The sequence below is a fragment of the Phoxinus phoxinus genome (genome assembly GCF_949152265.1).
Source record: "Phoxinus phoxinus genome assembly, chromosome: 1".
Lineage (NCBI taxonomy): Eukaryota > Metazoa > Chordata > Actinopteri > Cypriniformes > Leuciscidae > Phoxinus > Phoxinus phoxinus.
In genome coordinates, this window is record NC_136876.1 from 21,562,114 (window position 1) to 21,583,894 (window position 21,781).

The 21,781-nt window shown below is 37.6% G+C and overlaps 1 protein-coding gene and 1 long non-coding RNA gene across 2 annotated transcripts in view; one reads left to right on the plus strand and one right to left on the minus strand.

Moving 5' to 3' along the window:
* kansl1b (KAT8 regulatory NSL complex subunit 1b) overlaps positions 1-21,781 on the minus strand; it is an 83,792-nt gene that overhangs the window by 57,614 nt on the left and 4,397 nt on the right. The window lies entirely within an intron of this gene.
* Positions 9,126-18,310, plus strand: LOC307010616. Its single transcript, XR_013800228.1, has 3 exons — positions 9,126-10,168; positions 15,060-15,206; positions 16,217-18,310. It is a non-coding gene; the product is annotated as an uncharacterized lncRNA (long non-coding RNA).

Consider the following 21,781-nt stretch of genomic DNA (forward strand, 5'->3'; position numbering starts at 1 on the left):
ATCAAGCAGATCGGATCATTAGCCAATCAGGACACCGTGCGTTTACAATTGTTCATATTAAGTAGCCTCTGTATCTGGATAACCGATCGGATTTCTGTTTCCTGCATAATATTTAAATTAGGTCTGTAGCACGACACCAATAAGAGTAAAGATTATACAAATTAAGCAATGTCCAAATTGCTTTCACTCACTCACTTTAATTTCCTCTGCAATCTCCAGTCTTAGATCACATTACGTTTTTTGAATGAAGGAATATTTCCAGAGTTGATCATACAAAAATAACTGGGTTGATCTTGTTAAAGTCACATCATCGATCATCGGGGTTTAAGGTTATAGCATGCAATGACTATATTAACAGAAATGGGCGATTAATAAACATGCTGAAACAAAAACATTCAACATTTAAAACATAAAAAGTTTGTTCCTATTATTCCTCTGGCAGAGCAGCACACGCTCTTCATTAAGATCTCAAGCCTCACAGCTGTGATTGTACAGACGATCGCCTCGTTCAGATAACGTTGCACAATTAAAATAAAAAATGACAAACACAGTATCATGTAGCTAAGTCTAAATAAACGGTTTTAAATATTGACGCTTATTGTAAGGTTCAAATAAATGTAATTTATTGTCTAAACTGCGTCTGGCCATTATTTTCTGACAGCCACGTGGGGAGACTGGGCGGGGATTTATATGACGTCCACCTGTGAATGCAGACACGATGGCTGGATTGCGTTTACATTACACTGAGATCCGATCACAATGCGTCCTCGACTACCTCCGAAACTGGACACGCTGATCGGATAACATTCCGATCAGAAGCTCGTTTACACTTGTCTTTTCAATGTGTATGTGCCGTGGACAACATCCAGATACAGGTCGCATGTTAATGCCAAGTGTAAACGCAGCCTATGATAACCCCATTCGCCGAATCCGCCATTTTTGTCCGACAAAGCAGTCAGGAGAGTTAACTTAATAGATTAACGTTGGAGGATTTGAACTTGAAAAACGGAGTACTGACGTCTTTCCATGGTTAAAACAACATTCCTTCTGTTTATTTATGTGTAATTGATGCTATAAATTAACTATAAGGATTACATATATAGGCCTATATGGACAATATAAGGACAAATTTGACAGTTGAGACTGTTTCATATCAAAAGTAACCTGGTCTGTCCTGTCTGTCGGCGCGTTGTCAGTCTCCTCTCTGCTCCGCAATGTGTGTGAACTGCGTGAAAACATGGTGTGGCGTGAGAGCGGCGTAGCTTGTTGGACATAGCAACAGTAACTAAAGGGGTCGGGTCTTTGCGAACGGTCAATTTGGACTGTTGTGCCGTGCTGCTTATATTTATCACGCAGTAAAAACAAACGTAAACGTAGCCCATGGCTGTAATGTGGGAATATCAGAAATGTATTTAAAAATCATATCACCGTTATTGAATTTTTTTTTATTGCGATACATATTGATATTGAATTATTGTCCAGCCCGACTAACCGCGGCAGCACTAGAGAATAATAGGGTAAATTTTAGAGTTACCCTCAGCAATGTGCATCTAAACAACACGTCATCAATTTATAATTGAAATGAGTGTTATTGCCGCTTCCACAGACATCAGTGTGTATTTTAAAAACTATAAATGAAATGTTTTGCAAGCCTAGAACTTGTGTATTTAAATTTCTGAAACCTAAAATAAACCGGTCCTTATGTGGTTGAAAACACTGAATAGTTATGATATATGACAGTCTTGAAGCGCTCAGCGTCAGCCAATGCGCAAACACAGATTTGAATTTAGAAGTTGATCACGCGATCTGAACGTTCTAAATCAAACCAGTTTGAATGATTGTGCAAGTCATTAACCAGCGACCACATGTGGTGATGATGCTTCTTACATCCGTTTCGGAGAACCAGAGGGCAAATATTTCAACCAACAGCTGAGGCATTTAAGTGGCACCGAAATGAGGCACCGAAATCTGCGTTTTGATTCAGTCTGGTTACATATCGATTACTTGGGTACCGGTTGGTACATTTAGGGGCATTTTGGTTAATTTCTCATTTCAATCATTGACAGGTCTCAAAAAAAAAAAAAAAGTACTCTAGTATCCAGTGGGATCCAGCATGTGCAGGGGGTGGGGCGTGTCCCGTCATTAAAATTAAAATATTTTAAGACTGTTACGAAAATTAATGTTGACAAATACAAATATGACATGTCTATGAAAACAAAAAATGAACTGCTAGATTATCAACAATGTTATCGAAAAAGAAACATCATCATCTAACATCATCTAAAATATCATCAGACGTGACCGCAACCTGGTGACCGTCAGTCCAGCCGCCGAAAACAACCGCTCTGAGGGGACTGACGTTGCCGGGATGCACAGGTACCTCCGCGCTAGTCGTTTTTTTTATACAATAAAAATTATACAATTAACAAAAATGGAATACGTAATTATACAAAAGAAAAGGTATGAGTCTGCTGTTATTGTCAATTTTAAGTTTTAATTTAAAATGTATGCGATTTTAACATAAGCAGGCTACATGGTTAATTTTACCACTTGCTTGAGCAACTTAATATATAATCTAGAAGTAGCCTAATGTATTGAATAATACGTTGTTTAAATTGTGTTTAAACGTTAATAGGCCTACGTCTATTAAAGAGTGTAGGCTATGTGTACAAGATAGGGGTGTAACGGTACGCAAAAATCACGGTTCGGTTTTAAAGTCACGGTTCGGTTCATTTTCGGTACCGTAAGGGAAAGAAATGCAAAACATTAAACTGCTGGTTGTTTACTATAAACTTTTTTTAACAATTTGTTTACACTTTTTTAAACACACTTTTTAATAAAATATAACGTTAGGCTAATATAAAAAAAAAAAGAAGAAATAAAATACTGCTGCAAAGTTCTCCACTAAATAAAATACTCTTAAAGCAATATTGGCCATGACGCTAGCTAGCGAGAGGCTGGGCTAAAGCGAGCGTGCCGTGTATGTGGTGATCTTTATTTATGCGATATTTATGTCCGAGCCCGACCCGAGAGTTAAAGTCCAATTTTTTTTCTCATACTAATGACACATGTACGTTTGTTTGTGTGGAAAGCCCGCTTTTAACAGAAAGGCATTCGGAAATGTCCACAGATGAGCGCATCAGCGCTCTTAACACAGGCGCGCTTGCACGTGTTTCGTTGTCACAGCAACATAAACAAATTTCCGCACACAGGAAGACAGATGTAATGGTAATATTTTACATGTATTTGAATCACAAAAACGATTAATCAGATTTAATCAGTGCAACGCGGAGACTTCCAACACTTAATATGTTCGTGTGGAAACTCGGAATTGACGTAGGCCTATGTTCCGCACACAAAACTAGCCTAATTTACGTGAAAGATTGCATTCGGTGCACATGTGCACCGTACCGAAAGTCCTGTACCGAAACGGTCCGGTACGAATACATGTACCGTTACACCCCTAGTACAAGAGAATCGCAATGCTGACAAAACTTTTTTAAAATAAAGTTGCTGATAACTTCTGGATTTGAAATGGAAATAGGGAGTAAATAGGGAGTAAATTTGTGTTTGTGGTACAGCCGCGGATCAGTTGCTCACTGCAAATGCAGCATATGTAAAATTACTATAGTGGGTGCTGCTCCTGTCCCGCATACGCACTACAAACGGTGTATGTGTGAAACGGGCGTTCGCTGTGACCTCTTTATGATTCTTCTTTTTAAATCAAAACAGAAACTCGCAGGTAACTAGTATGGCTTCAAATATTGCCCCCGGGTGGTAAAATGTCACACTAGACTCTCACTACGCAACGCAACCTGCATTAGTTTAATCGATAACAAATCAATGTGATCGCCGAAATTCTTAACGATCAATTATCGATCGTCGATTAATCCTGCCCATCCCTAATGGTTACTGTATCAAAAATAAAACTAGGCTTATTTTATAGGCCCATTGTCTTTTCTTTTACTTTATTAATTTTTTGTTGACCGGGCCAGTAGAAAAAATCCTTAGCGTTGAGCCCTGTAACGTCTAAAGTAGAGAAACGTGACGTGTAGCCTATGTGAACCTGGTTATTGTGGAAGGATTATTACAAAAATTAAAAGAACATCAGTTTTTACAATTATGAAGATGACAGAAGACATTGAGTCCTAAAATTTCCACTTCACTTCGGCTTTCTGTACAACACATTTCCTCACACAGCCTGGCTTGTGTATAATAGTGGGAAAACCACATAATAAAAACTTAATGTTTACCTCTAGTGTGTGGAAAGAGATGGATATAAAAGGCAGATTTAGGTTGGGAACTGAACAATTGAAAACCCAATTTATAGCATTACACTTCAAAAATGAGACTTCTCAAATAATACTGTTATTATTCACAACACAGGTAAGGTGTACACCTAAAGCGTATGGGAAAAGGTAAAGGAAACAAAAGCAAACCCCTTTAGCAATGACAGCAGTCATGTTTCATGCCAAAATATTATGAACATATCTAATATCAGTGCTTTTCTAGCAGTGTGAGGAGTGATTGGGAGATATGCTTCTCTAAGTTTCAATCATCATTTTACAACACTGTCAGCTACAAATCACAAAATGACTTCCTGTAGTGTGGAACTGAACAATTAAGTCTGGTATTGAATGCCATGTTCCTCCACTAACATATCAATCAATGTGGTGGAAGGATATTTTTGAAAAAAAGAAGAAGAAAAATTCAATTGTCTTTGTGAGCTCTGACTGTGGCTGCATCCAAACCTCCCTGTGTGGGGTGGAATCTTGTCACAGAGCTTTTAATCACCATCTTCATTAAGGAACTACTAGTTAGTGCTGGGCGGTATGACCAAAAATGTATCACAGTAGTGTTGTCACGATACCAAAATTATGACTTAGATACGATACCAGACTAAAATACCTCGATAGTGAATCGATACCATGGGAAAAAAACTAAAACAGTAAAAGTAATTGAAAAATATGACAGAACTAACAATTCATTGTTTTATAAAAAAAACAAAAAAAAAGCCCTGCTTTTTGACCATTCCTTCCCCTTTATAAAATAATAATAATAAGTACATGCCAGTGTGTAGGCCTACGTCCTTACAAATATGTTTGCAACATTGACATTATTATCAATCATGTTAACATTTGCTAACCTTTCACAATTCTGAACAGGTTTGGGATGACCAAAATCTTATTTAATGAAACGAGTTCGGCTATTTCATATTTTTTACAAACGGTTTTCGTTCACTAAAGACATACCCGATTGTGTTTACGTGAATAGTCGCCAGCCCAGGACGTACATTTTTACCAATAATTTTGAGTTATTCAATCCTAATAATGCGCGAAAGAGAACTGAAGTGGCGATGCTGTGTGAAAGTGTGAAAGGACTGTGCGTGGTCTGAGCCCAGCAGCGCAAGCACGTCCCGCGCGTTATTTTCTCATGCGTGCATGTTTCGCTGTGCGTATATATTTTACTGTTCTGCTTACGTTGTTTAGTGAATGAAAACAGTGGAAGCAGAGCTCTGCACGCACACACACTGACTCCGGCGGTCACACATCAACGCAAAATAAAGAAATACTGCTCTTATTATTTAGAGTGCTGTCACTCTTAAAGTACCGGTACTAATAAAATTTCATATCGTAACGATTTTAATAGCTGGGTATCGCGATACCCTTCTAGTACCGGTAGGCCTATATCATGCAACACTAGCCTATATCACAGTATTTTTCAAAATTATACTGGTTTCACGGTAAATGACGGTATTTTTTTTTTTTCAACCATGACTGGGTGTTAACCATATTTTTGACAGAGAGAGGAAATACTGCCCTAGATTGACTTAGAATGCCCCATTTTACTGTCATGAGTGAATATTGTAGAAATATTTCACACTAGTATTAGGATAATACAGGTTTGCAAGGCCACACAAAATGCAGCAGATGTTAAACACCGCTGTGATTGTGAACACAGACTGAACGCACTGAAAACGTGTGCATGATCGCTCATAAGTATCAAATTACATTCATAACCGGCCTTACAGTAAGTGTGTCCCCGGCTTTATGCAGTTATTAATGCAGTCATGAGAGAAGCATGTGCGTCAATATTATTATTTATTTATTAATTCAATTCGTTTTTATTAATTCGTTCATTCTTTTTTTCTATTAGTGACAGTAGACTAGCCTAATAAATGAAACACAAAGCCTTTTTAACAAGTAGCCTATAGGCCTATCAATAATTATTTATTTGTTATATAATCTGCAATAGTTACGAAAAGCTGTGCAGCAGGACTATCAATTTGTTTAAATAGTCAGTTTAATTTTCTATTGATTATATATATATATAGGACTATAGGCTATACTTTATTTATTAAAATTAAACAGCATGTTTCCATTGATTTGTGAAGTTAGACATTGAAAATTTCAGATCAAGCGCATGAAGCTGCATGGTTTTTCTTGTTATGAATTGTATCCTATTTTCCGTTATTACAGTTGACTACGCAAAGTGATATGGAGCTGTAATGCGGTCAAGACCTGTTGGTTCACAAAGTAGGGCTGGGCGATATAGACCAAAAGTCATATACCGATATAGTTAGACTGAATATCGATATACGATATATATCCCGATATTTTTTCCACAAAGTGAGAGCAAATGTTCAGTCAAAGTCAAATATGACATGTCACAAGTAGTTTTATTGAAACCAGCTATTTCAGTGAACAGTTGTAAAAATCAAATGAATAATTAATAAACAAGTTTCTTCACATATTTAGGTAGGCTACATAATTAAATGCTCAGCTGTTCAAATAACAATTAAATGTAAACATAAATACTGTATAACAACAACAAGAGTACCTTTTTTGAAATCAAAGCTCCAAAAGGTGCACATTTAAAAAATATATATCTTAAATTAAAATAGCCTATAAAAAAAATAGGCCAATCTTTTCCTCCACACGCTCCGCAGACGTTGTTGCTTCCTCCATGAGGCCCTTTCACACAGCGCGTTGATCCTGGGAAATTGCCAGAACGCTTTCTGTGTGAACGCAAACACGGCCCGGGATCGATGCCGGTTGGGCACCTAGTAACATTGTTCAGTCCCGGAACGCACGCTGTGTGAACAAAAGCTGTGTGAAATCAATGCCGTGTTGTAATGATGAAGCTGAAGCCGGGATCGTTTGCCAGCTAGTGAAACGGTACGTAATGCGCTAGCTTATGATCGAATCGGAGAAAAAAATCTGTGTGAAAGGGGCTCATGTTTGTTGAAGAGTGGCTGAGTGCCTGTTCCTGCCCCTCCCCCCTCTGTGCAAGAGGAGGGGCAGGGGCGGGGGGAGCAGTGCAGAAGAGCTTCTGGTCAGCAGCTTGCTTGGAGCAAAAAAAAATCTAGGCTATATACTAGGCTATGCGATATGGTCTAATTCCAGATCACATTTAAAAAAATATCGATATATTTTTTATATCGATATATATCGCCCTGCCTAACATAAAGTATCAAAACATTTAATATATAAATAATAATATATTAAATATTATTAATTAATATAGAACTATTATAGTCAATGTGAATAAAGGGAGGAATTTGATTACGCTATGTCAGATTACGCATCAGATAGAATAGCCCCAGGACGTCGGCCTAGCGATTTTGCGAGCCCTGCATTAGCATGATACTTAATAAATAGGCTATATATGCACAACGTGTTTCATATTGAGGAGCGGCAGTGTGATCAGAGCGGCTCGATCAGCTCAGAAAATTCTTCTCCATTTTTGAAAGCACTGAGAGTTTGAGTCAATTGCCTATGAAAAGCAAAAATAGCCTACACGTTTTTACTCCAAACTTTTGGTTTGAAATAGGCTAACTTTAATTTGGGATCTGAAGTGGCTTCTTATACAGAATGAGGCAGATAATGTATTATTTTGTAGTATTCTATACAGTATCGAATGATATGTCGATTAGCACTGCATTATAAATATTCTTTATTCGAATCAGGGCTCCAGACTTACTTTTTGCCTTGGTTGCACTGGTGCGCCTACCTTTTTTATTTAGGTGCACACACATTTTTCCTCAGCTCACGTCGCCTTTAACGCCACAATTTCAAGGTCACCTTTTTATCATGCTCCATATACATTCATATATAATGTAAATGATTTTAAACAAGAATAAGGTGTAGGTAAATACTTTTCTTTATTTGAAGCACAATTATACTATATTATAAAAATAATAATCTTTTTTTTATATATAAAAAATGTTTAAAGTGCTTCACTGAGCTGCCAATCTAAAACATTTTAAGCAAAATAAAACATTTCAAAATAGAAATAGAAATGCTACGGTTTACTTTATAATTTATTGTCAGACTGAAGTCTGAAATTTTTTTACATGACAGCATCCATGTTTACCACAACATTTAACAAACATTCAACATTGACATTCACTCAAACCACACAGTTATACAATCATTAAAGCATTTATCCCTCGGCCCCACCATCCCAATTCTCTTGATCTCTGATTTAAAAGTGCTTCCCTGAAACGATGGCTGAAATAGCTCCATGTCTGGGCTGCAGCCAGAGCATTGACCAGGGAGTGTGTTGGGGGCAGTGTTGGTTATAGTTACTTTGGAACGTAGTTAATTAGGTTACAACGTTACCATCAATTAAAAGTAATCAGTTACGTTACAGCGTTATCTATTCATAAAAGTAACGCGTTAGAGTACTCATGCGTTACCAAAAATTTAAAGCCGTTTGCAGCGCCTCACACATGCTGCAGCTTAATTTACAGACACGGCCCCCTTTAAATGCACCTAGAAGTCGTGACTCCTGGCAATGAATAACGTCAGTCATCCGACTAAATTAACACTGCAGGATAACAAGAACAGGAAAGACAGTCATCAATAGGCTATTCCACATAGCGTTTTATTTATTTATTATCACAGAACATATTAATCAAAATTCACACCTTCCCAGCCCGGGTAGTAGAGATGCGCGGATGGGCTATTATTTCAATAAAAAAATCAATAATTATAATGCCAATATTAATTCAGTATAGAAATGCAGACATCCCAAGTCTACCGGAAGTTCCGGGAGTCTCCCGCTATTGATAGCGGCTCACTGATGCCCGCAAATGAGTTAAAATCTCCCGGAATCTAGAGCGAGCGCGCCCGCGAGACAGAGACTGTGCTCCAAACCGCGTAGCGCGTGCACAGCAGAGAGGGAGAGAGAGCAAGAGACCGCGCGCGTGTGCCTTAATGAAGCGCATGTAAACGAGACTCCCGAGGCTGAAAAGCCTCTCCACGGGTTCGCTGGAGGGTGGTGGGGTATTGAAGCGCAGAAACACTGTCTTGATCCTGGGGAAATTTTTTTATTCGGGATTTTCCTTTCCTTAAAATAACGGATTACTTTTTTTAAAAAATATCGAAGTTACTGATTACTTAACGCACAAAACTAACGCGTTAAGTAACACATTTCACGAAAAAGGTAATTAGAGTACTCTAACGCGTTACTTTATAACGCGTTACACACAACACTGGTTGGGGGGAACAGGCCTACTTTTCTTAAAGAAAAAACTCTAAGTGTGTGTCTATGTGTCTATTTCTTTTCATTGTTTGTTGTCTGTTTTCTCAGCATTTTGCTGATGCTGATTGCCGTGGCCTCATTTACACTGGAGGGCTTGATGCCCAATTCTGATTTGTTGTCTATATCCAATTTTTTTGACCGTCCGTTTGCACGTTATTTAAATTGTGACCCATATCTCATGCATTTACACTTCACATAGATCTCAAACATCGCGCATGTTTAAAGGGGGATCTTCTTGCACAGATGGACAAACTAAGATTGCAAGAGAGATCTCAGGACTGGTGGGAACATGCAACACGATCTCATAAGTGCGTATCTATAGAACAAATTTTATTTATTGTGCCATTTATACGGCAAAAATAGTTTTTGCGTGCATATGATACGCACTGTTAAACTTGCGTATTATACGCCATAAATTGCGTAGCCTATACATGCATGCAAAAACAATTTTTGGCGTAAATGGCACGATAAATAAAATTTGTGCTATAGACGCACTTTCATGAGATTGTGGCGGGTTTAACGAGGAGCAGTGGGTCCCACATTTTAGGATGAGCAAGCCAACCTTTGATATGTTGTGTCAGAGTTTGTCCACATTTCTCTCGTACGACGACAACGTTTCGTCGAGCCATCCGTCAAAAAATTATCTGCGAGCTCGTAAAAAAGCTTGCCTTATGTGAAAATGTTTTTCCTCCTGTAGCTAGACTAGTGTTTTTTGTAGGTAGTTTTTAAAGACTATTTAGCAGACGTGGGCAAAATAATTGTATAAATACAGTAAAATAATAGGCCTGCTGATGCTGACATTGAGAGCTCCATGCTTTCCTATGGCTCTGTAACATTAAGGCGAGACACGGCAGGCAAAAACATCGTTTTTTTTTCACTGGTCAATTTTGAGATTTTGGGCTATTTGTCTTCAATAACATGTTTTCTTTCAGACTTGTGCTGAAAAAAAGTCCAAAATACACATTTAGGTCTTTATTTTACTACACTTTGTCTATTTGCGTCAGTAGATTTCTTTGAAATTCAACAAAAGTTGGCGTTCTAAATCAACGCGCTGCTCCGCGATCTCTGTGTTCTTCCTTTAATCACGCACATGTCTGGAAAGCTCTCTCTCTTCTGTACAATGCTGTCGGATCCAAATATGGTCATTTCCTTTTAATCAGTAACCAATCGTGAAAGTAAAATGGGCATTTAACCCTAAAAGCGAAATCTCATTGGCTGATGTCAATTTCTGACAACCTGATTCGTTCAGATGCATCACGTGACGCGCTCTGACATTCAGATGTGTGTTTTTGACTGTTTTTCTGCTCAGTTGAAGGCCATAAATGCTGTGTTTATAAGTTTTGATGGGATTTAGGTCGTTTGTATTGTTGTTGCTAATGATTTGATAAGATATTGTGTCAGTAAATAGTTGTTTCCACTAAAAAAGTATGATTTTTTACATTACAAATCTTTAAATGCCTTTTTCTCAAAATGACTTTTCTCTCATACTCCAAGTCCGAAATCTCCTCTTCAGTAGCACCTATATACACCAAACTTTCCAGTCTTGTACCTAGTTATATTATGAAGACAATTACAGAGGGATTTGTAAATATATTATTCCTAGCCTGATTTATATAACATTTTATTCCAAAAAACATGGCGAAAATAAATTTTTTAAGGCTATTGACAGTATATTCTGTTTTACAGGATAACAAAAGTAGATATCCATAAATCCCTCTGTAATTTTTTTCCCATCTAATATGTGAACACAATGAAAAAAGAATTTTGAACCTGGCTTTATCCAATTCTGAGATTTCGTTTTTTTAAATATAGGCAAATTAGCGCATATTTAATTAGATAATGCCTAATTTGCATATTTAAACAATAAATTACAGAAAACTTGTAATACATTTTTTTCTCATCTTAATGTAGGTAATCAACTGGGAAAGTTTCATGGTGATATCTGCTAGTTACAAATATTTCCCTATTCACCTGTAGTGTCTCGCCTTAAGTAAATCAGGCATGTGATTGGCTAAGGACAAAAAAGCAGGAAAATATACTGATACTTGAATTCATATCTTGCTACTCAGTCAGAATCTCATTAACCTGGAATCCCAGTCTCTGTCACAATAATCATATAACGTTAGGCTATGTGATGTTTTAGGCCTATTTTGCAGACATCCATTTAAAATCTAGGCAATGGCTTATAAAGAACCTTTCTTCCATATCCACTTAGGTTTCTCAGCTTGGACTCAAGCATTTGTGTGGTCCAGGTAACGTTAGCTTTGCATAAAAAAATGGTTAAATCATTCGCATGGCTACTTTTACTTTTATACTTTAAGTAAATTTCCAAGCCTGTACTTTGGTACTTTAACTTGAGTAAAGAAGTTAAATCAGTACTTCTACTTTTACCAGAGTATTTTTTAACACAAGTATCTACTTCTACTTGAGTATGAGAAGTGAGACGGACTATTTTCTTTAGCGGAAGCAATATAAATCGTTTTTAATTAAATAAACTCCTTTTAAAATCAATATTTTGAGTCAAATTATACTTAACTCAAATTCGCGCGCGCGTCTGTGCGTGTGGAGCTTTGTGAAGAGCGCTCTCACATGCGGCTGTGAGCGACTGTCTACGTGGTTAAATATAGCCTATACTTGCATCTCAAAATGCGTTAAGACGCGAAATTAATGTAAACAGTCAGTTATGTCTTAAGTTATTAAACAGACAGGACAAACCACATCTTATATTTCAAAAGAGATCTGTGCATTAGTGTGAAGCAACTTATATCGTATCTAAACTGAGAAAGAAAAATCACTTAATCACAGCTCTTGAATGGAAAACATTCAGACTACTCTTAAATACTGAAAGCACTCTGTTTATTGCTTGTAATGTTTTTTCCCCTCTTTGTTATTGATAACTTTTATGTTTTGAAGCTATTCGTTAGGGCTGGGCGATAAATCGATTTAATCGATTAACTCGAGTGTGTAGTGTACATCGATGTGTTTGAATGAAAATCGGTTTTCTCTATAATATCTGCCGACGCTCCCCTCTGGGCTTCCGTAGTTCCGAACGCGCTCAGCGCGTTTGCCATAGAGCTACACAAACAACATGGCAAATGAACAAGACCGCGGCTGCACAAGCACACCCGCCAAAAACATTTACAAACTGAATCTGCAGAGCTGCCAACTCTCACGCATTCACCGTGGGACTCACGCAGTTGTCACTTTCCACACGCTCTCACGCTACACATCCATTTCTCACGCAGAGAAAATCGCGAAGCAAAGAGGACGGTGACACCGACAGAGAAGGTTTACGGTACTATTGATATAAAACAAATTCTCAGCTCTCAGATTCTGTCAATTTAATTACAAAATTCAAACAATAAACACCGTTTTGGTGCTTGTAAATGTGACGTGACAGATCGCAGAGAGATCTCGGTTCAAGCGGCACGTGAACCGGTCATCTGTTACTACTAACTTAGTTATTATAAATAAACACGAATGATCAATAGGTAATTTGAAAGATACAGTATGTAATGTAATAAAATCGATAGATCAAGTGTTTTTCAACCGCGGACAGAGGTCCATAAACAGCTGGAGAACAGTCGGGTAACGTTTACCTCAGGAAAGCCGTTTAATAACCATAGCACGTTAGTTGGACTTAAAGATGCATTAAGCAACTTTTCATGTTAAAAAATACCCGTTTTTCTAACCCATACATGCTTAAACAATTGCCTGATGGGCTGAATGAGCTCTTCTCTGATCACTGAGATTGTCTCTATAATCCAATTGTCTGTAGAGAGGAGTATTTTGTTAAATATGATAACTATATTACATTTTTATTATATTTTTACCTATATCATTAAAATATTATAACGTTACCATTGTAAAAAACGCATTAAAATAAAATTGAGATGTTATTTTTAACCTTTAATAATAATAGCTGACAGGGCTCTGTATGTTTACAGTAGGTGACTTTTTTTTTGGGAGAGAAAAATTAACAACACATTAACGCATCTACTGTACCTAATATTTATCTGAAGGAATCGATATTGAATCAAGATCAGAATCAAATCACAAGAATTTAAATTGTGAGCATTGATAAAAACAGTAGCATACAGTCAGTGTACCATGTAAACATTGTGTTGTCACTATACTTAATAAAATTCTGTTTAGTCACCAACTGATGCAAGTTTTTTTTTTTTTTTTTTTTACATTTACACCCATTTTATGTTATGTTAGGTTATGTTATGTTACATTGTACATGTTAGGTTATGTTAGGTTACAAAGGCAGGGCCTGCCATCTTGGCTAGCTAAAACTTGTTTTAAACAATTTATTTGTCATCTGCAGATTGATTTTAAATAGGGGGGAAAAAAATCGATTTAAATCGTAAATCGGATTTTTTATGAAAAAATCTGGGATTTTTTTTTTAGGCCATATCGCCCAGCCCTACTATTCGTTTATATAGGCTAGCCTATTTAAAATAACATGTAACTGTATTAAATTCGTTTTTTAATGTGTAATTATTTTTAAAAGTAGCCTACATATAATTACATATGTAATTAAATAAATATTTAAAGTTTTATTAATAAGATAAATTAATAAATAAAAAAAGTTGATCGGCTCACGAGGTGCCTAAAGATTCCCATCCATATTTTACAATGATTTATTGCTTGTGTTTGTTGAATAATATAAAAGATAAAGAGCTTAGAAAATAATCGCGTATTAAATCGCAATCGCAATATTGGTAAAAATAATCGCAATTAGATTATTTTCCAAAATCGTTCAGCCCTAATGTGTACACAAAGAACCAACAATATACATACATAAAATAATTAAAATAATAATAAATAAATAAAAATCTCTGAGACCAGCTCAATAAACACTAACACTACCTTTCATTTAAGGATTTTACTGCCTGTGGCAGGAAGGAACACACACACAAGTACTTTTTCAGCTGTTATTGCATTATTGCATTTTGTTAATGTCAGTTTTGCATTTGGAGAGGCAGGGTGACAACGAAATACTGTATATTACTTAGATAAGTTTTAGGCTATATTTTTGGAGGGAAAAGCTTAGTGTTCATGTTCGCATGGGTAGTAGCACTGGCTTTAGCGGCTCTAACTTAACTTTTCCATATTCATCTGATGATGGACGACTCATGATATTTATTTTAGCACAACTGGTCGCGTGCTAAAACGTAATATTTTAGCACAACTGGGCGTGTGCTAAAACGTAATTTCTTACGTTACCTCTGGAACAACTCGATGCGCAGCATTCACCACTCAAACTCAGCCAACACGTCACATAAGGAAAAGTTAGTGTCCCAAAAATTCAATTAAATAAAAGTTGCTATAAAGGAGTAATCGCTACGATTCACTACCGAACTAATAACTCGCGGGCGCGCTCGCTCTAGATTCCGGAGATTTTAACTAATTCGCGGGCATCAGTGAGCCGCTATCAATATGCGGGAGACTCCCGGGTGGCTATTTTTTTGGTGCCCCCTCAGCTCTAGGTGCCCTACGCACAGCGCGTGGTGGGACATACATTGCTTGAATAACAATTAAAAGAACATCCCCATCAATTGTCTTAACTCAAATAAGCATGACAAAATTTGTGACTATCATGTCCAGTTTTGCTGCTGTTAAATAAGCCGAGAGTGAAGCGGAATTAGCTAGTAACCAGGGCTCCAGACTAACTTTTTTCACCTCCGTCCTGGAACCGTCCTTAAAAAAATTATTTGAACCGTCCTAAAGTGAATTTCAACCATCCCAAAATGAACACGTTGTTTATGTACTTTGTTATTATCATCTATAGTTGTTAGTCACATTAAAATGTTTATGATATATATTAGGCTATATTTATTTAGCTCCATTCAAAGTAGTTCTGTAAACAGGTAAAAAACAGATTTAATAAAAAAAATAACAGGAGTTAAATGCTTTTTTGTATTCATGCAGAACAAATCTTTTTTTTTTTTTTTTATTAAGAGAAAATACAGCTCAAAACGTTTCAACAATTCAATATTAAGGACACAGACCGCATTAGGTTTATTACCCAGTCACTTTAAGACATCGGATCATGTCCAATGACATGCGGATCCAATTGCACTGATGCACATCTGATACACTCAAAACTGGTTTAAGACATAACCAACATAGTTTATGTGAATACTCTCCAAAACGGACATTTCGACATAATGTTGTGTGTATTTGTCCATTCAGACGCAAAAGAGAGCTCAATTCAGTACTCTCGCGCTGTATAGGTGTCTATGTGCATGGCTGCACGCTTCGGGTCAGGTGTGTGCGCACAGAAAACCGTACCGAATAGAGCTCTTTTTTTGCGTCGTCACTCTTATTGAGATCTATATGTCTGCTCTACTCATTCTCCCAGACATTTACATTTTTTAACGTTTTATGAGACATGTCAATCCGTGTGCCGCTGGGTGGATCAGCACGTTACAGTACAAATGTGCGCATCTACCACAAACGCAGGACATCAGTTCTGACTGGATCGCTTCCCAAATCGTCACTATTTAACATTTTTGTCTAGTTTTTAGGAGATGCAGGGCCGTCTTGGTGTTCTATCTGTTTGACCTCGTCCTCACCGTTGTTTAACCAGCGCAACATATTTGCGATGTCATTAAGCCATGTGATAGATGTACCGCGAAACAAGTCTCCGGGTGAGTAGCCGGCCAGTGAGAGTAACTAGTAACAGCATGAGAAGACGCGCTCCGTTGTAGTCAGCGCTTGGTCGGTTAATTTCGGCATTTTCTAAGTAAGTTACCCTAATAGGCTAGTAATAAATGAACACACATACAAAAATGTCTTTCGTCCTGGTGAATATTTATGTTTGTCCTAAACACATTTTCTATCGTCCCCAGGACGATAGGACGCCGTTAGTCTCAAGCCCTGCTAGTAACGTTACGTTGTTACAGTATAGTTGACTGTCCTTTTAACTTTTGACAATGTGACTGAAGTATTTCTTTAATAGCGTGACAGTTATAGCAATGAGACGTATCATCTCTCCTTGGCCTGTTATATTGAAAATGTATGTTTTACAATTTGCAGTATGACGTTATCCATTGCTAAATTATGGCTCATCATAGACTAGCTAATGCCACTATCAGTGGAAGACCGCTAACGTTAACGAGCTTGGAAACCACAACGAACTTATTCTGCCTAAATAAAGTAATGATTACTGTATTTATAACTAGCATATCTCTAGTTACAGTCCATGCATTGTAAAATGTAAGTTAGACTTGCGAGGAGTGAACATTTAGACAGAGAAAAAGTATCAAACGTAGCTTGTGCATAAAAGTTAGCTTTTCTTTTACACGTGTGTGAAATCCAATGACGCCAAGCGTGCGTTGCAGACTGTCATTCAGCCGCAGCATTAACGAGTCACATAATGGATTTAGATCGCTAAATAGTAGGTTTTAGAAGGCAGGCAGCAACTGATGATTGAAAATGGTTTAAAAAGTGCAGGTAAAGGGATAAGCAAGCTGACATTGTAGTATATACAGTACACAGACTGTTAAAACCAGCTTCAACTGGAAGTAAGTAAAAGTGTTAAATGTTTTAAACCAGACTGTTTTCTGATCATTAAAAAATATATACTTTTGATGTGCAATTGTTTAGTCATTGAGACTGTAATCTAAGGCTTTTTTTAACATAATCCCTTCTGGAAAATGGTTTATACAGCCCACATACATAGAACAGGCAGATATTTTGCTATTGAATGTTGTGTAAGTGCAGTTTATAGGAAATGGGTCTAATATCCAGTTTATTTTCAAAATCAAAATATCGGCTTATAAATCGGCTCTTTTCGAGTTAATATCAGCATCGGCCCCCAAAAATCCATATAGGTCGGGCTCTAGTTGTCAGTACCGCCCACTACTGAATAAACCAGCAGAGGCTTCTGCTTGTTCTTAAAAACGGAATGATTCCAAATTTTTGACAGAAAATAACAACCAAGAACATAATTTACACGTAGCGTCAATTCTCGTTTTCTCTCTTTGCTTGTGAGAAAAACAGAGGCCTCTCAGCTAAACAACGGTTCAGGCACCTTAACACTACAGGTTACAGTGCGTCAAATACGCTGCGCATCCATTGAGATGAATTGTAATAGTGCAATTTAAAGACAAAGAGCGAAACTAAAGCACTGAAAATATATATGTGCTGAACTTATACTATGTGATATAGGCTACTTATACTAATGATAGACATTATTTAGGCTAGTCGCCTAGCATGAAAATTGTGGCATATGGGAGTGATTTACCAGCATTTTATAAAACGGTTAGTTCCAATCCTTGATTCTGATTGGTCAATAGCTGTGTTTTATTCATTATAAATCACGGCTATGACAGCTTCACCCAACTGTTCTATGTATCACTACACAACAACACCCCTAGCAACTCTTAGCAATGTAAACATGTTTGTTCTCATTGACATTGTTCATTGAAGCTAGAGTAGAGTATTGTGAGAGACCGAGTAAGCGAGTGTACCTGGCTGCATTTACAGTAGACATAGCATTTTCCTTCAGGTCAGTCCTATATTCATAATAAAAAACAATCAGTTTGAATGTCCGCTGCGATATCTTGTCTTTTTAAACAGTTAAGGGGTTTTCCCGTGCCTATAGTCATCTGTCAGTTGCGTCTTCCTTCTCCGTGATCACAAGTTTGAGTTTATACTTTCAATATAAAAGTCTTTGCTGACTGACTCACCCATAAAGACAGTTTTTGCCGCCATCTATTGGTGAAATAATGCATGTAACTTCTGTTGCTGTTTATGGTCAGGGACTATTTTTTTCCAGTGGAAGGAAGGCTTTTAGTGATTTTACTTCATAAAAGTTGCATAGATACACATTTTTCGGCTTTAATATTCGCATTGTGTGGTAACCGTTTTATAGAATAAGTCACGGCTGAAGGGGTTGCAAGCACTCCGCTTTGCGTCGTAAGGGGTTGATGTGCCAAATACACAAAACACAACTCTAAATTACATATAGAATGTTGATCCTTACTTAAGCCCCTTTCAATAAAACAACACAAATGTTTGAAACTTTGAATAAATTGTCTTATGCTTTTTTTGTCTTTTTAATCTGTGGCTCTCATCTGGCCCCTCAAACAACAACCTATCACAAGGGAAGTTTTCAAACGATCTGCTTTGTGGTCTGTGACAACCTCCTTCACTCACACTCCCTGAAATGTGTGAAGGTCAGAAACATTTATTTCAATGACTCCTCCTGAGTGGTGGAGAGAAAGTAGTAGTTCCCTGGGTCCTCTCAAAGAATCCCCAAAAATTGCATTTGGACACTTATTTACAGACCAAAGACGAATTCTTAGACAGGTCGAGCATGTCATCGCTAGCTAGCAACTCTTATTTTCTCTGGGGATATTGAGCACAATGCAGTTGAGTAATTACAATTACCTAAAGCCAAAACAGCACTACCAACACAGATCTCAGAACAGTCATGTTTATGTGTAACCTATACCACACACACACACACACACACACACACACACACACACACACACACACACACACACACACACACACACACACACACACACACACACACACACACACACACACACACACACACACACACACACACACACACACACACACACACACACACACACACACACACACACACACACACACACACACACACACACACACACACACACACACACACACACACACAGCTGACTTATGAGAAAACACAAGGTTTTTACAAAAACAATCCTGTACCATTTAGTACTTTTTAGACAACTACTCATGCAGGACATCTAAAGATTATATCAATCTATCTATCTATATATAAATACATTTTTAAAAATCCATCACAAAATGATTCAAATATAGGTATTGATCGATCACATTCTCCTGATTAAAATACAACCTCTACTCATCTCCTGCATAATCAATACATCAATTAAACAAAACAGATTTCAAGTGGTTGTAATGAGTCCAGATCATAGTTCTCACACTGTCTGGCTTGAGGAGGAAATGTGTGAATGAGAGCTTATCTTTTGAGTGTGTAAATGTAGTTGTGTGTATGAGAGAGAGAAAGCCTTTATGAAAAGGCCTTGATTCGTGGGAAGTTGACGCATCACATGTCCTTGAACTATTTTTTTTAAAAAATCTTAGATTAACATTGATATGAATTTGTAATGGGAAAATGCATATTTTGCCTTCATTTTTGCATTATTTGTCCTGTGGTGTGATATCTTAAGGCGGGCGTACACGGTGCGATTTCTTGCTGTTTTACAAGCTCGCAGATAATTTTTTCACTCGGGAGAAATCGAGTGCAAATCGGTGATGCTCGCATGGTCGCGGCTCGCAGCGTGTGAGAGGAATTACGAGCCGAGCCGAGCACGTTATGAGCACCTCCCCGACCTCCCGATCATTTTTAAACATGTTTAAAAAATTCGGGGAGTCGGCCCGATTTTCACCAGCGTATAGGCTGTCCCCTATTGCCAAATCATACACAACCGCCTCACAGGCTAGATCGATGGGGCTATACCTCAGTGGCAGCAACTACAGCGTGCGCATACACTGTCACACACACACACACACACACACACACACACACACACACACACACACACACACTCTCTCTCTCTCTCTCTCATGTTTTTATGTTGAACGGAATGGCTACTGTCACAGTATCTGCATTTGCACACACATTTCTATCATTTTTCTATCTGAAGCTATTGCCTGAAACATTGAAAGCTCTCACAGAGACTGTGTTTAACCGCCAGCTCGGGATAAAATTCGTGCAGGAGGACAGTCGTGCCGTGTACCAGCTGCTTTGACGCGATTATCAGTTTAACTGACTCGTAACGTGTGCAATATCTCACGACCTCCCGAGTGTCCGAACTCGCACCGTGTACGCCCGCCTTAAGTCACAAAAGTTCAAATATTACATATAACATGAATTCATATAAGCTACAAATGTAATAATATAAAATGATAAAAATGGCGTTTAAAATATCTTTAGATGGATTACAGCATGTCACACCACTTAGATATGTCAATTTTCCTTAAGTTTTTCATGTCAACCCTTGTGAGAGGTAGGCTAAATGAACTTTAAACTCTGTTTGGCCTAACCTTAGCTAACAACTTTCAACAACTGTCACAGCTCGTTTGATAAACAGTGGTGGTTTATCATTCTCTTCAGAAGATCAATCTACAAAAAAGGAGGAAATTTCGACTTCAGAGGCAGGTCAACTCGGCATTCTCATGGAGTCTGGAAAGCTTTGATTTCTTCCACATGGTTCAAGTATTCCCAGCAGGGGGAATTTACTTACAGAAGCCCTTTAAGACTGAAATAAAAAAAGTATTTCATTTAAAAAGACTTAAAGTGAATAGCTTTGCGCACAAAAAAGTGCTGTTGTTTGTAAAACAGACACACTTGCCCTTGTAACAGAGAATTCATGTTAATTGGACTAAAACTACAAAGGTTTTCTCTGGATACAGGCCACCATGTCAGGTTATTTTTCCCAGACACATTAAACAGGTGGTCCCGTCTCACAATCTGACTGACTCCTCTTTCTGCTCCCAGCCAAATGGCCCAGTGTTTGTCTTCAGTCCCGGCCTTGAACTTTCCAGAGAGAAGAACAACCTTGATGCTTCCAGACACTGTTTGTCAGTAGCTTGCACTTTCTTTCACTTTTAATTTTGAACCTCCCAAAGTACTGCCAATCTAATGCCCTGCCAAGGAGAACTGAGTTCAAATTACACTTAACAGATACAAGTTAAAAGCTAAGCCGTTTAAGTTTACAATAAAGCCAGGCCTTGGGGTTTTAGAGTCAGACAAAAACAGGTACTTTTTGTGACACAGACTTATACTTCAAACTGACATTGACTGTGAGTTGCACAGACTTGCAAGGGTATCAATACTCAAATGGACCATAAAAGGATTACAGGAAGATTGATTTAAATGCCTCAAAGCAATAATTCAATTCTCTTTAAATTCACTTGGACAGCCTTCAACAGTGTGGGAGACAAAAAATTATTTCATGCAGCTCAACAGCTGAGAAATGTGGTGGCCCACACAAAAGGTATATCAAGCATGTCTAGAGAGAAATAGAACATTTTAGGATTTTTATGAGGAAAAAAAACACTAGTGTCTAAATTACTTTAAGGTCAAATAATTTACCTAAAGCATAGGCTATTAAGTGCTTATTTATGCACCAAAAACACAAAGCAAAGGAAAAGAAGTGTTGATGAGATTTCCAAATGACTG